The sequence below is a fragment of the Schistocerca gregaria genome, chromosome 2 (genome assembly GCF_023897955.1).
Source record: "Schistocerca gregaria isolate iqSchGreg1 chromosome 2, iqSchGreg1.2, whole genome shotgun sequence".
NCBI classification, from domain to species: Eukaryota; Metazoa; Arthropoda; class Insecta; order Orthoptera; family Acrididae; genus Schistocerca; species Schistocerca gregaria.
In genome coordinates, this window is record NC_064921.1 from 346,321,835 (window position 1) to 346,338,506 (window position 16,672).

General features: G+C 40.6%; 1 protein-coding gene across 1 annotated transcript in view; it reads left to right on the forward strand.

Annotated features, from left to right (window-relative positions):
- Nucleotides 1–16,672, forward strand: part of LOC126337026 (monocarboxylate transporter 13-like) — a 213,576-nt gene that overhangs the window by 34,554 nt on the left and 162,350 nt on the right. The window lies entirely within an intron of this gene.

Below are 16,672 nucleotides of genomic sequence, written 5' to 3' on the forward strand. Positions count from 1 at the left end.
AACCTGCGACCGTAGCGGTCGCGCTGCTCCAGACTGTAGCGCCTAGAACCGCTCGGCCACCTTGGCCGGTTAACATGTGCAGTACAGACTATGGAATATACGCTTGCTGTTGGGGATCACATTTAGCCTACAGCTAACCGCAACAACGTGGTAGAAAAACAAATGAACAAAGTATATGTCACCAATGGGATACACGCAGAATAAGAACATGCTAATCTACTGTTAGTTATAGTTAATACTTACATCAACAGCATGCGAAACGCATCTTCGTCTTGACAGTGAAATTCGGGAGTGATTCAGTTTAAATATGTGATACAGCGTTTTACGCTTTTGTCTGGATTTTTATCTCAACTGATTGAAAATGTGTACTTTCTAGATATACTAGGCTAACACGGAGCATTAAAGAATCGTCCATACTCAATGGTTCTATGAATGAAGGTGGCAATAGCGTTGATTTCCTGAAAAACAGGAATATTTTCATAGAATATGAATTTATAATTCATTACAATTTTATCTGAAAACCATTCCATTGGTCCGTTTTTTCATACGAAAACGTGGCATTGTGGGTCCGCCTTGATGCAAAACACTTCTGTTATTTGTTTTATTCCCAAATTAGTTTCAGCTACAAATATCGCAATCAGTGGGTTCTTTGGTTCTAAAACATATAGAGATAGCATAATTACAAAAAGTAAAACATTGTTACATGCGTGCTGTTTTGTTTCAAATATTGATTTCCGTGAATAATTCCTTAATTACTGCACGTCAGAGCATGGTTTCACGATTGTTGCTGCTGTTTCCGGCATATTTTCTGCGTTTTTTGTTGCCGTTTGTCTCTGCGTACGTTATGCCATCTTCAGCTGCGTGAATGGCTGCATCTGAACAAATATAAAAAGTGATGTTATGTATGTCAGCATTATAAAAATGGGATTGCGGTAGTGTTGTGGATCCGGTTTGATGTGTACTAGGGTGTTACGTAGTTTGTTACGTACTCACGTTCCCCATAACACACACATGAATAAGGTGGAGAAGTCATCGGAACTCAACCTACTCGCAAGGTTAGATACATTTCTCGCGATACACGCGAGCAGCAAGATGCCGTAATGTTCTGGAGTATAAACAAGGCGCTAAATTTGTATTTCTTTGTATCTAAAACTAGCTGCAAACTCTCCAACGAACGTGAGTAGATGACAAACTACGTAACAACCTAGTACACCCAAAAACTGTATCCACAACATTAACACAATCCCAATTGTATAACGCTGGCGTACATAAGTTAACGATTTTATATTTGTTTGCTAACAGCCAATCATACAGTTGCAGAAAACATAATGTATCTCGAGACAAACGACAACAAAAAACGCAGAAAATATTTCGTAAACAGTGGCAACAATCGTAAAACCGTGCTGTGACGTATAGTAAATGAGGTATTAGGAATAACTCACGGAAAACAATATTTGGAACAAAACAGCATACATATAATAATGTTTTACAGTGCTTCATAAGTATGATTTCTGCATGTTTATAAACAAGGAACCTACTGATGACAGCGTAATTAGTTACTGAAACTTATTTGTGAGTGATTGAGTAAATGGAATGTAATCTTGTACAGAAGTGAAATGTGGACAATAAAATATACATGGAGAGAAGTTGAAATTTTCGAGAAGTGGTGTTACAGTAAAAAGGTGAAGATCAGATAGCTCTACCGCACAACTAGTAAAGTGCGGTTGGATAACAATTACTGGAAGTAGTCAGATCCATGAAGTTTCTAAGACTGTACGTACAGAGCGGTTTAAAGGTAACGCTGATGCCAGACAGATTAATTGGACGAATCCTCAGGAACTGAGGATCAATCACCAAGGAGATAGCTTCAAAACCCTCGTTCGATTAATACTTCAGTCTTAGTCGTTAGTTTGGGATGCGTACCTTAAAGGTTTGCTGAAGAAAATAAAGGTCCAAAGAAGAGTAGCGCGTTTCGTTACAGGTTCACTGACAAGCGGCCTTCAAAAAGCAATTATACAAGTAGTCTTTTTAATATCACTGCGTAACATGAGTGGCGCATTATCAGAAGACAGTACATGTTCTGACTTAGCTACAGACACAATTCTGCTGCAGTACGAATTACACTGGGTGTCCCACTCAAACCTCCCTAATTTCAAAGACCCAGAAAAAAAACCACAGTAGATAGGACAATGAAAAATTCACCACATTGTAGAGCCTCTCAAAAAATTTATCATCAGTACACCTCTAAAAGTGAACCATTCGTAGCACGAAGAATATAGTGTGTATATTCAATTTCTTGCCGAGTTCTTTGTAACATTTCCTCTGTTATTGTTGCAATCGCTTCAGTGATACGATGTCGTAACTTAGGAGTATCGTCCACTTCGGTCGCATACACTTCGTACTTCACGAATCCCCCCACATGAAGAAATCAAGCGACGTAATGTCGGGTGAACTTGATGGCCAGGCAATGGGTCCTCCGCATCCGATCCAATGTTTGGAAAGTTTCGTATCCAGGAACTTGTGAACAGCCGTTAACCAATGTGGTGGAACTGTCATGTTGAAAAATGTTCAGTTTGCAAGTCTTGTATCTGAGTGTACACAAACTGCTCCAACATGTCCAGATACACTGACCGTCACTGTTTGTTCTGCAAAGAAGAACGGTCCAACAATCCTATCGTGCTTTAGCCCGCACCAGACGTTTAGAGTTTAGGGCTATCACAAATATGTTCAATCACATGCGGATTTTGCGAACCCCAAATCCGAACATTATGCCTGTTAACCCTCCCTGATAGATGTAAGGTTGCCTCATTTGAGAATAAACATATTTCCAGGAATATTGTATCTATATCAATAAGCTGCAGCACATCCGCAGCAAATTGTTGTCGGTGTGGTTTGTCGTTCGGCTTCAGATGTTGCAGAATTTGCACTTTGTATGCACACATACGAAGACGCTGGTGAACTGCACGATGCAATGTTGATAAGGGTACATCAAGTTGCCTAGATGCTTCACGAATTGGCTTATGTGGGCTTCTGAGGAACGTTTGTCTGATTATGTCCTCCATTGTCTCTTCTGAAACTCCGTAATGTGCGCTGCCAGAATGTTTCAGAACCATTCCTGTTGCCAGAACCTTTCTTAATTGTTTTGTTTTCACACCAGATGGATCATATTCACATATACGAAGATACTTTATTTGTACAGTAATCGACGATTTTGTTTCTGCAAATCACACTACTGCTTCTGCTCACTTCTGTGGAGTCGCCATTTTCACTTCATGCGACCATGCTGCACTCCAGCGACGATACTTGGCACTTTTGACGCGGGAATGTTAATTTTTTGAGATGCTCTACAATGTGGTGCATTTTTCACTGTCGTATGTACTATGGTTTTTCTCTCCTGGGTCCTTGGAATAAGGGAGGTTTGGTGGGACACCCTGTATGTGCATCACAGTGAGAGAGTGAAATGGCGTGGCAGCTGGAGATCAACTTACAGTTGAAGTAAGGGTGGTAAGATTCTTATGAGCAAAGCGACTAAACTGCACACAGGTTAACTGCGAAATTCTGTCGGAATATGGACCAAACCCAGTGTCTCATCCAGCTGTAGTGAAATGGTGCCAGCAATATGACCAAGGCTGCACTGATGTGGGTGATGTTGATCCTAAAATAAGGCCACCGACATCGAACATGTACAGGCTATCCTGGAACTGATTCACAGCAGTCGCTGATTTGACAGTAGTGTGTTCACACAGCGATTCTCGAATGGCTCCGTGACCAAGGAGCTGATTTCTATCGTTTATCAATTGAACTATTGTTAGAACCTACAGTCTGTTTTCAGGGACACGGTGACTACGTTGAAACGACTGTCATTTATATGTCACCTGAGTACTACAGCATTTGGTAAAACTTATTTAGCCTGTCATAATGTGTAAGTTTTGAAGGCCCCTCGTTGTACGAGGTGTGACAAAGTAATTAGACTGATTTTTATTGCAAGATGTGGAAACCCTGCAGGCTTGCAAAGGCACAATGTCTTTGACCTTGGTCTATAAGCTGCATCTAGTCCAAGCGTCATATCGATGTGACTGCTCAGTCGTGAGTTATGCTGTAATAAGTTAACACGTGTTTGTGTCTCTCGTCACGGAAATGGAACCGCATAATATTGCGCATCGGTATGCCATTTCTTTTTGCGTTAAATTGGGTGAAAACCCGGCGACAACTTACGGTAAGCTTCAGAAGGCGTTTGGAGAGGTTATGTCAAGAGCTCAAGTTTTTCGTTGGTATAAAGTGTTTAGTGAAGGCAGAACGAATGTCGAAGATGAAGACCGCAGTGGACGACCATCAACCTCACGGACGGATCTCAACTTGGCCAGGGCGCGTGAACTCGTACAATCTGATGGAAGATTATCCATGAAAATAATTAAAGAATAACTGAACATCAATTGAGAAACGGTTCATCTAATAACTGACGATCTTGGCGTGAGAAAGATTTGTGCAAAAACAGTCCCCAAAAATCTCACACCACAAAATCAGCCGACCTGTTAGAGCAAACTGAAAACAAACCAGAATTGTTGAGCTGCGTTATCACTGGTGATGAAAATTGGTTTCTTCAGTACGATCCAGAGACAAAACGCCAAAGTTAGCAATGGTGCTCAAAGGGATCACCCAGGCCAAAAAAAGCTCGCATGTCAGTCAAAAGTGAAATGCATGCTTGTGTGCTTCTTTGATTCCAAGGGAATTGTTCTTTAAAAAGTGGGTGCCTACTGGACAAACAGTTAACCAATATTACTACAAAGAAATTTTAGGACTTCGTAACAAAGTTCTTCGTGTCCGTGCCAACATTGCTGATAATTGGATTCTGCATCACGATAATGCGCCATCCCTTACTGCTGTCAGTAAAGCAATTTTTAACCTCAAAACAAATTTCAGTACTACCACAGCCACCTTATTATTCCGTGCTACTTTTTTCTGTTTCCAAGAGTCAAAACGGCGGTCACGGGACACATTTTCAAATACAAGATGTCCAAAACGTTGTGACGAGGGTATTGGAGGATATTACAGAAGTAGAGTTCCAGAAATGTTACCATCAATGGCAGAAGCGCTGGAAAAAGTGTGTGTAATCAGAAGGGAATTACTTTGAAGTGGACAACACTAAACGTGACCAAAACAGTAAGCAACATTTTTTCGCATCAGTCTCGTTACTTTATTGTCGCACCTCGTAAGCATGAAAGCGTCAGGCCTAATCTCAGCTAACTACAGCGCCAGACGCTGTAATAGAGGCGTTCTGCACCACTGTTTTGATTACTGTTAAGATTTCAAGAGCGTAGGTTCCTAGACCAATATATTATTGTTTCCTCCTACGTATATCTCTCGAAACGATCATGAAAGTACGCTCTAAGACCGAAAAACCACGCACCGTGAAGGAATTACTTGAATAGGCCGGAAATCGATAAATGTGACGTACATATGCAGACAGAGATCACAATTTCAAAAAAAATTACTGATTTATTAAAGAGCATCACAAATTAAGTCAATGTGTTGCTCCACCTCTGCCCCTTAAGCAAACGATTACTTGGCTTGGCACTGATACAGTGTTGGATGTTCTCCTGAGGGATATCGTCCCAGATTCTTTTCAATTGGCGCATTAGATCGTCAATCTCGAGCTGGTTGGAGACCTCCGCTCATAATGCTCCAAACACTCTCAGTTGGGGAGAGATCCGCTGACCTTGCTGGCCAAGGTACGGATGACAAGCATGAAGAAAAGCAGTGGGAATTGTGGCCATGTTCGGATGGGCATTACGGCTTACCATTAAGGGCAACAAAATAACAAAATGGGACGGCGGCCAGAGGGGTCATGCTATGAAAGGAAATGATACTCCAGACCATCACTCCAGTTGTCAGGCTGTGTGGTGGCAGTCAGGCTGGTATCCCACTGCTATCCGGGGCGTCATCGGGGTTCATTTCGAAGTGGAACTCACCACTGGATCCAATTCTACTCCAGTCAGTAAGATTCCAGGCCGAAGAAATGTCTGGAGACGCCTTGCACAGTGGTTGAACACCAACCTGCCCGTCGTCCGCCATACAGCCCGACAATCGGGCGACTGAGAGGCGTAGCAGGAGACCTTTGTTTCTCACTTGCGGCACTCTTACAGCATCCCAAGCAATCCTGGGCTTAGATTCCAGCAAGACAATGCCCGCACGCACAGTGTTTCTATTGCCTGTCCAAGTGCTTGCCAAACCCTACCTTGGCCAGCAAGGCTGGCAGGTCTCTTCACAAATGAAAATGGTTGGAGCATTAAAGCGGAGGGCCCTCTAACCAGCTCAGGACTCTGACGAGCTAACTCCCAAATTCGACAGGATTTGGCACGATATCCTTCAGGACGACGTCCAACAACGATATCAGGCAATGCCAAGGCGAATAACTATTTTCATAAGGGCCTGAGGTGGAGCAACGCGTTACTGAGTTGCTCAATTTGTGAAGCTGTCTCTCTGGAATACATAATCCAATTTTTGTGAAATCGTGATGTACCTATAGACAAACAAACTATTAAATCTACTGATCTCCGTCCCATTTGGATATCTTCGTGGCGTGTTGTTTTTTGGCCTTAGTGTCTAGTGTTACAGATTTTGCTATTCACTCATTTAATCAAATAGAACAGTAATGATGAAAATGTCTGGCAATGTTTGCCGACAAGATAAAGAATACAACCTATAACACTAGATTGCATAGTCAGGGCAGTTCTACTTTGCTGTTTTTGATACGACTTGGTAAGAGAGAGAAATTAATGGCTGATCGCCGATAAGACGGTTCTCGATTGTGTTCAGGAGATGTAAGGTTTGATTACACGAAGGTGGTTTCCTGACTGACCTTTGACCAGGATTGCCTTCACTCAATCAGAATCTGAATAATAAAAAATGGAAACGATTGCAAAACAGTGAAATTTAGTAAAAAAGTTATCAGACTGGAAATTGAACACATTAATGTCCTCCCTAATACAATCGAGACACCGCGATGAAGAGCAAACCTGTAAAAAAAAACTTACATACATTAAAAAATCATGAGTTTAATGAAAAGAATAAGCAGAGATTTTCTGTAAAGTGAAGCATCAATATATTCTCAAAGAACAAAGGCGTTAAACTAACAGACATCAACAAATATACAATGAATACAAAACTTAAGTTTTTATGTTTCTCTCATGCATGGAGCAGTCCAACTGTCGCTGCTTTTGTTTGTCCGAGATTTCTTGAAAATGAAATGTTCTGGCGTGCGCGTAAGTACTTTTTAGCGTCACACGGTTTACCAAAGCGTTTTTATTTGGTGATTTACATGGTTTTTGACACTAAATAAAATATTACTTGTAGCGGTGCTACACAACACGTCTTAACAAGTCGGTGACCATACGTAAAAACGTAATGAATTCTCTAGAACATTTCTTCACAAATGATGGATTGTTCTTTCAAATGTTTCGCAGCTTATTGCTATCGAGCGCTGTGGCAATGATTTAAATATCTGAGCCCAACTGGTCATAGTGATTATTTGAAATATTTTAACGATGGACGCGCGTCTTGGTGTAGGCGCATATTATAAAGTGCTTCGTCTCTTTACACATGCGCTGAGATGCTTAATATCTTTGAGAACTTCAGCCCGATGGCTGTTCCTTTCTTTTGTGACAAATCTCATTTGCAAAGTATCTGAGATGCAATATTACAAGACAAATGCTACACTTCTGCTCACACGAAGGCTTAATAACGATATTTCTTTTCGCACTATCTGCGGCTGGAACATAACAGGAGGGAAGTGACAGTGCCACACAAAGTACCCTCAGCCACACACCATTAGTTCACCTGCTGAGTGTAAATGTAGATGGGTCGAAATGGGAGAGAACAAATTCAAGGAACAACTTGACTCAAAGGATCGTGTAATAGGAATCATTCTTGGTTGCGTAAAAGAGAGTAATTTCATGCAGGAAAATGAGAGTTAAAAAATTGTAGAGGCAGAGCAGGGCTTGATTACAGTTTACAAGTTCAAACGGATGTAGGTTGCGGTAGTTAACGTACAGATGAGCGATCGTACACAGGATAAACAGGCGTATAGAGCTGCATGAAACCAGTCTTCTGGCTGAAAGCATGACGTAGTAACTTTAAAAAATTATACACGCCATCTGTGTTGCGAAGAGAAACTTAAACTTCGCCTTAAGATACACAACTGTGTTATTAATTACCGATGAACGGTATTGACGTAAGTCGATTTTACCCGCTATTAGGAGTTTCTGCATTCAGTTGTCTCTTTTCTAATCTTAAAAGAAAAACTCAGTGTAATTGAAAGTGAACAACGTGAGAAAAATGAAAACCGTATTGACTGTTCTCTCAAGTTGGATACCGTTCGCCGTTTCGGATTCGCACTGTGTGTTCGTCCACCGAACAATTAGATCCGGGGAAAACTGGTTGTAAGCAGACGGGCAATTGTCTGTTGTTGCTCAGAAATATTGCCGCCTTTTAACGCACCACACTTGGCTCCGGGGCTGCCCGGTTTCTTCCGGTTGGACGCTTGGACAAGAATTCCACGCGATGTTGGATTGCGTCAGCGTCTCTACAACCCGCCAGAGAAGCCCGCTTTGCGTATCTGGAAGTCGTGCGTGCTGTTTGGAACGTTGGTTAATTCGAATCATTGTAGTGGTCACAGTAAAGTCGTTGCTCTCTCTTGCTACTGCTACATGCAGAAATTAGAGTACTTAATTTATTAACAAATTTCGTCGTGGGCTGTCTGTGACTGTGGATTCTAGGTTAGAGAAGTTTTACTAATAATGAGCCGTCTTCACTTTAAATATTTAATCATTCTATTTGACATATTTCAAAGCTACAGCTTTCATTTCCAAGGATTACATTGTCTCTTTTTGGCGTAGTGTTTGAATATAGAAGATACTCTGAAACGCTGTCCGTTGTGGGCGAGCGGTTCTAGGCGCTTCAGTCTGGAACCGCACTAAAACTACGGTCGCAGGTTCGAATCCTGCCTCGGGCATGGATGTGTGTGATGTCCTTACGTTATTTAGGTTTAAGTAGTTCTAAGTTCTAGGGGACTGATGACCTCAGAAGTCCCATAGTGCTCAGAGCCATTTGCATACTTTTGGACAAGTGTGCACAATAAGCTCGTACACACATCTCGAAATCTGGTTTCCTGAGCCATTCTATCGCTTCATCCAATGCTTGGTGACTGCCAATTATTGTTCCTTTGTGTGATCATCATATCTGCCTTGTCCGCTTCGAATCTGACGGCTTGTGAGATTGATCATTGTATCCGCATCTACGTTTGCTAACAGGGACCCTTAGCGTGTTCGTACTCCGAATACGTGTCATAATTATTCACGTTGTCCAACAGTGCCACGTTTATCTTAGTGTGTGCTTTACTGACCCAGGTCGAACAGCAGTATTCACTAACAGGGGACAGGGTGGGGATCTTAAAATATGAGCATTAGTCTCCCATGAGATTCCAACAAGTTTTTGAAGAATGTTATTTCTCATTTTGCTTTGAGCACCTACATTTGAGATACGCCACTTGGAAGTTAAAATTCTATATAGTGTCATTTCTAGGTCTTTTGATGTGCTGCAACACGGCAAGATTTGGCCTCTGAATCCGATTTACGGTTTGTAGTTTGCCTACCTGTTGCGTAGGTGTAATGAAGAGGGAACGCCATTTGTACATGGTCGAAACATATGCATCATTTAGCTTTGCAGAGTCATTGCAGTCACTTACCTTGTTTTAGAACACCATGTGTAAACGACGTGTATAAGCGCAGTACCTTATTGAGATGGCATTAATTACTCTCCGCAAATTCTCACACCTCTTTATAGTGGGCGGTTTTATGAAAGCCCTACTGTTCTTCGTTGCATAACAGCCAACGCCAGTTAAAAAAGCAGAACTTTGTAGAAGTTTCCATTTCACCCCATGACGAGTACCACTAAAGACTACTGCTCAGAGTGGAAATGCCAAACCTTGAACAGCCTGTGCATACTGACAGGTAGATCACAATCCATGAAAACATCTCAATTATGATCAGGCCCATTTCATTCTGAAGGATGTCCAACATTACTTGGTGATATGCAAATGAATTGCGATGTGGTGTTTCAGCAAGGAGTAGTACATGGACACAGAATGCTAGAAAATACTTGCGTTATCAAACGTGTAGGGTTTAGTTTATATTAAGGCTCCCTAGGTGGTAAACAGAGGAATTCAGAGAGCTTAAGCAATGTGGGGATACTGAAAGTATAGCTGAGTAATTTGTATTAGAAGCAGACAGGGTGTTCAAAGACGACGATCAATGAAATACAGTAATATTAGACTAGCTTCCTGGCACAAGAGGATACAGTTACAATACTCACTATTTCACTCTGAAGCAGTATACGCGTTCTTTTGAAATGTCGTAATCGATTAAAACTGCGAAGTTTGGAAATAAGAGAAATATATTGTCAGGAGTGAAGCTGTGGCGAGTGTCGTGCCTGAAGAGTTAAGCCGGTAAGAGTGTTATTTGTTAAAGGCAAGGTAGGGGGCTATATTCCATAGTTGTCACACAGTTTTAACCTATCAGAAAGTTCCGACACAAGGTTAGTCACTCCACTGTTTCCTTTGGCAGAAATACTCAGTGTAACGTTAGGACAGCAGTTCCTAACCTTTCACAGACCAACACCGCTGAGAGCAATCAGACATCAGACAGTACCCTCGCCCCCCCCCCCCCCCCCCCCTCATATTATACCAACTTCAGCACGTAACTAAACTTTAGGATAAGAGACTTTTCTTGGAAAGAGTTTATTTTTAAAATGGCGAAAGATACTTAGTTTGTCACCTACTCAAAATTCCTCAGAAAAGAAGCTAACAGCCCACAGTGAGGGTACACATTCGTTACAAAACATGCTTCCCTGCATTACTCCTCTCCATGCGGTATTTGTTTGACTTGCACGTAGCAACCTCATTTAAAAAGAAACAAGTTCAGGCGTATGCACTAGTCTTACTGTTCATAAATCACTTCATTGCTGCACTCCTTACTTCTGAACTGGCAGTGTGTGGACGACTTCAAGCTGTTAATACTTTGTGTCCAATCACTCACAATAATAATAATAATAATAATAATAATAATAATAATAATAATAATAATAATAATAATAATAATAATAATAATAATAATAATAATAATAATAACCCCCATGGACCTTGCCGTTGGTGGGGAGGCTTGCGTACCTCGGCGATACAGATGGCCGTACCGTAGGTGCAACCACAACGGAGGGGTATCTGTTGAGAGGCCAGACAAACATGTGGTTCCTGAAGAGGGGCAGCAGCCTTTTCAGTATTTGCAGGGGCAACAGTCTGGATGATTGACTGATCTGGCCTTGCAACATTAACCAAAACGGCCTTGCTGTGCTGGTACTGCGAACGGCTGAAGGCAAGGGGAAACTACAGCCGTAATTTTTCCCGAGGACATGCAGCTTTCCTGTATGATTAACTGATGGTGGCGTCCTCTTGGGTAAAATATTCCGGAGGTAAAATAGTCCCCCATTCGGATCTCCGGGCGGGGACTACTCAGGAGGATGTCGTTATCGGGCAGGTAGGTTAGAAAATTTAAAAAGGGAAATGGATAGGTTAAAGTTAGATCTAATGGGAATTAGTGAAGTTCGGTGGCAGGAGGAACAAGACTTCTGGTCAGGTGAATACAGGGTTATAAATACAAAATCAAATGGGGGTAATGCACGAGTAGGTTTAATAATGAATAAAAAAATAGGAGTGCGGGTAAGCTATTACAAACAGCATTGTGAACGCATTATTGTGACCAAGATAGACACAAAGCCCATGCCTACTACAGTAGTACAAGTTTATATGCCAACTAGCTCTGCCAGATGATGAAGAAATTGATGAAATGTATGCTCAGATAAAATACATTATTCAGGTAGCGAAGGGAGACGAAAATTTAATACTCATGGGTGACTGGAATTCGTCAGTAGGAAAAGGGAGACAAGGAAACATAGTGGGTGAATATGGTTTGGGACTAAGAAATGAAAGAGGAAGCCGTCTGGTAGAATGTTGCACAGAGCGTAACTTAATCATAGCTAACACTTGGTTCAAGAATCGTAAAAGAAGGTTGTATACATGGAAGAATCCTGGAGATACTAAAAGGTATCAGATAGATTATAAAGACATTTCCAGCGGCAAATGTGGACTCTGACCACAATATATTGGTTATGACCTGTAGATTTAAACTGAATAAACTGCAGAAATGTAAGAATTTAAGGAGATGTGACCTGGATAAGCTGAAAGAACCAGAGGTTGTATAGTGTTTCAAGGAGACCATAAGGGAACAATTGACAGGAATGGGGGAAAGAAACACAGTAGAAGAAGAATGGGTAGCTTTGAGGGATGAAGTAGTGAAGGCAGCAGAGGATCAAGTAGGTAAAAAGACGAGGGCTGCTAGAAATCCTTGGGTAACAGAAGAAATATTGAATTTAATTGATGAAAGGAGAAAATATAAAAATGCAGTAAATGAAGCAGGCAAAAAGGTATACAAACATCTCAAAAATGAGATCGACAGGAAGTGCAAAATGGCTAAGCAGGGATGGCTAGAGGACAAATGTAAGGATGTAGAAGCTTATCTCATTAGGGGTAAGATAGATACTGCCTACAGGAAAATTAAAGATGATACCTTTGGAGATAAGAGAACCACTTGTATGAATATCGAGAACTCAGGTGGCAACCCAGTTCTAAGCAAAGAAGGGAAGGCAGAAAGGTGGAAGGAGTAAATAGAGGGTTTATACAAGGGCTATATACTTGACAATATTATGGAAATTGAAGAGGATGTAGATACAGATGAAATGGGAGATAAGATACTGCGTGAAGAGTTTGACAGAGCACTGAAAGACCTGATTCGAAACAAGGCCCCGGGAGTAGACAACATTCCATTAGAACTACTGACAGCCTTAGAAGAGCCAGTCATGACAAAACTCCAACAGCTGGTGAGCAATATATATGAGACAGGCGAAATACCCTCAGATTTCAAAAAGAATATAATAATTCCAATCCCAAAGAAAGCAGGTGCTGACAGATGTGGAAATTACCGAACAGCTGCAAAATACTAACGCGAATGCTTTACAGACGAATGGAAAAACTGGTAGATGCGGACCTCGGGGAGGATCAGTTTGGATTCCGTAGAAATGTTGGCACCCGTGAAGCAATAATGACCTTACGACTTATCTTAGAAGAAAGATTAAGAAAAGGCAAACCTACGTTTCTATCATTTGTAAACTTGGAAAAAGCTTTTGACAATGTTGACTGGAATACTCTCTTTCAAATTCTGAAGGTGGCAGGGGTAAAATACAGGGAGCGAAAGGCTATTTACAATTTGTACAGAAACCAGATGGCAGTTATTAGAGTCGAGGGGCATGAAAGGGAAGCAGTGGTTGGGAAAGGAGTGAGACAGGGTTGTAGCCTCTCCCCGATGTTATTCAATCTGTATATTGAGCAAACTGTAAAGGAAACAAAAGAAAAATTTGGAGTAGGTATTAAAATTCATGGAGAAGTACAAACTTTGAGGTTCGCCGATGACATTGTAATTGTCAGAGACAACAAAGGACTTGGAAGAGCAGTTGAACGGAATGGACAGTGTCTTGAAAGGAGGATATAAGATGAACATCAGTAAAAGCAAAACGAGGATAATGGAATGTAGTCAAATTAAATCGGGTGATGCTGAGGGAATTAGATTAGGAAATGAGACACTTAAAGTAGTAAAGGAGTTTTGCTATTTGGGGAGCAAAAGAACTGATGATGGTCGAAGTAGAGAGGATATTAAATGTAGACTGGCAATGGCAAGGAAAGCGTTTCTGAAGAAGAGAAATTTAACATCGAATATAGATTTTTCTATCAGGAAGTCGTTACTGAAAGTATTTGTATGGAGGGTAAACATGTATAGAAGTGAAACATAGACTATAACTAGTTTGGACAAGAAGAGAATAGAAGCTTTCGAAATGTGGTGCTACAGAGGAATGCTGAAAATAAGGTGGATAGATCACGTAACTAATTAGGAGGTATTGAATAGGATTGGGGAAGACAGAAGTGTGTGGCACAACTTGAGCAGAAGAAGGGATCGGTTGGTAGGACATGTCCTGAGGCATCAAGGGATCACGAATTTAGCATTGGAGGGCAGTGTGGAGGGTAAAAATCGTAGAGGGAGACCAAGAGATGAATACACTAAGCAGATTCAGAAGGATGTAGGTTGCAGTAGGTACTGGGAGATGAAGCTAGCACAGGACAGAGTAGCATGGAGAGCTGCATCAAACCAGTCTGAGGACTAAAGACAACAACAATAATAATAAGGCCCGGGAAAAGAATAGGCCTCCAGTATGTTCAGCCATTTGTAAAAGGCGACGAAAAGAACAAACCACTAATAGGGCTAACTTCCCTTTTAGTGTGATTAGTTGGTTCAGGACACAACTAAAGAAGCCTCGGACAAGCGCCGTCACGGTCGGGGACGACGCTTGAACCCTATGCCCACCCACAATGGTAACGACACTGCTAGCCAACTGGAAAATGATTTAAATCCAAATAGAGGTGTTTTGCAGGATATGCTTCCTGCAACCACCCTAGAAGAAAAACAGACAGAGGCTGAGATGGTCAGATGAAGTTAACCGACACCTCATGTTTTGTTATTACCAAGCAACAAACCTAGGAACCAACACAACTGGATACAGATCACAAGTATAGACAACATTTATTACCAAATACCCAGAATTAAAATTTTTAACACAACGACTAGCTGATCAGATCTGTGTAGTAATCAAAAATTACAGGATACCCCAGTCAGAATTAGAAAACATCAAACAACAAGTACAACAAATACTGGAACATAATAATGTGGAAGAAGAAGAAGAAGAAGAAGAAGATACAGTAATGGACTCACACATCCCAGAGCAAACAAACAAATAACAACACACATCAATTAAACAGAGGAAAACGAAATTTTAAGACTGCCACCAGTAAAAGTACAAATAGAGCACGAAGTGACACACATGTTACATATAGAAGAATAATTTCAGCTGACATATATAGAATACAAAGACACAAATACAGACATTAGATCATTCTTGCATAGACCGCCAAATAACCCACAAGTCAAAACAATAATAAAAACACAATCATACACAACAATATAAATGAAAACACAAGTATGAAAGAGTTAATCTACTGGTTTATATAGGAGTACTCACTACACTAAATATACACACTAAATATACACACTAGGCAGAGATCAGAACCAACCAACACACAGAAGAAACCCACAAAACCAGCATTGCAACACAGGCTACAGATCAGAATAGAAAAACTGAGAAAAGACATTGGACAGCTAACACAATTTATAAGAAAAGAAATATCAGACAAAAAGAAAAAAGGTTAGGTAAAATCTCACAAGAAGCAGCCATAGAGCAATTAGATGAAAAGAAGCAGAAATTACAATCATTGGCCAAACGACTTAGAAGGTACAAAAAACTGAAAATGGAAGGAAACAAAACCAAACATTCAACACAATCCAGAAGAAATTCTACCAGACAATAGATAACACACACATTAAAATAGACAATCCACCAAACATAAGACATGGAACACTTCTGGAGCAACATATGGTCAAACCTGGTACAACATAACAGGCATGCACGGTGGATAGAAACAGACACATACAAGATGATACCACAAATGCCTGAAGTGATAATTTTGCAACATGAAGTGAGCAGTGCAATTCATTCTACTCACAATTGGAAAGACCCTGCAAAAGATAAAATAGCAAATTTCTGGCTAAAGAAGTTCACCTCAACACATTCACATCTAACTAAATTATTTAACAGTTACATTGCAGACCCACACATATTCCCTGATAACGTACACATGGAATAACTTATATGAAATATAAAGATCAAGCAGACACAGCAAACCCAGCTAAATACCGCCCCATAACATGCCTACCAACAATATACAAAATATTAACTTCAGTCATTACACAGAAATTAACGACACAACACAGAACAAAATTACAAATGAAGATCAAAAAGGCTGTTGCAAAGGAGCACGAGGATGCAAAGAGCAACTGATAATAGATGCAGAGGTAACATATCAAGCTAAAACTAGACAAAGGTCGCTACACTACGCATACATTGATTACCGAAAAGCTTTTGATAGTGTACTCCACTCATGGTTACTACAAATATTGGAAATACACAAAGTAGATCCTAAATTGATACAGTTCCTAAACATAGTAATGAAAAATTTGAAAACCACACTTAATATCCAAACAAATTCAAATAATATCACATCACAGCCAATACAGATTAAGCGTGGAATATACCAAGGAGACTCATTAAGTCCTTTCTGGTTCTGCCTTGCTCTGAACCCACTATCCAACATGTTAAATAATACAAATTATGGATACAATATTACTGGAACATACCCACACAAAATCACACATTTGCTATACATGGATGATCTAAAACTACTGGCAGCAACAAATCAACAACCCAACCAATTCCTAAAGATAACAGAATTATTCAGCAATGATATAAATATGGCTTTTGGAACAGACAAATGTAAGAAAAATAGCATAGTCAAGGGAAAACACACTAAACAAGATGATTACATATTGGATAACCACAGCGACTG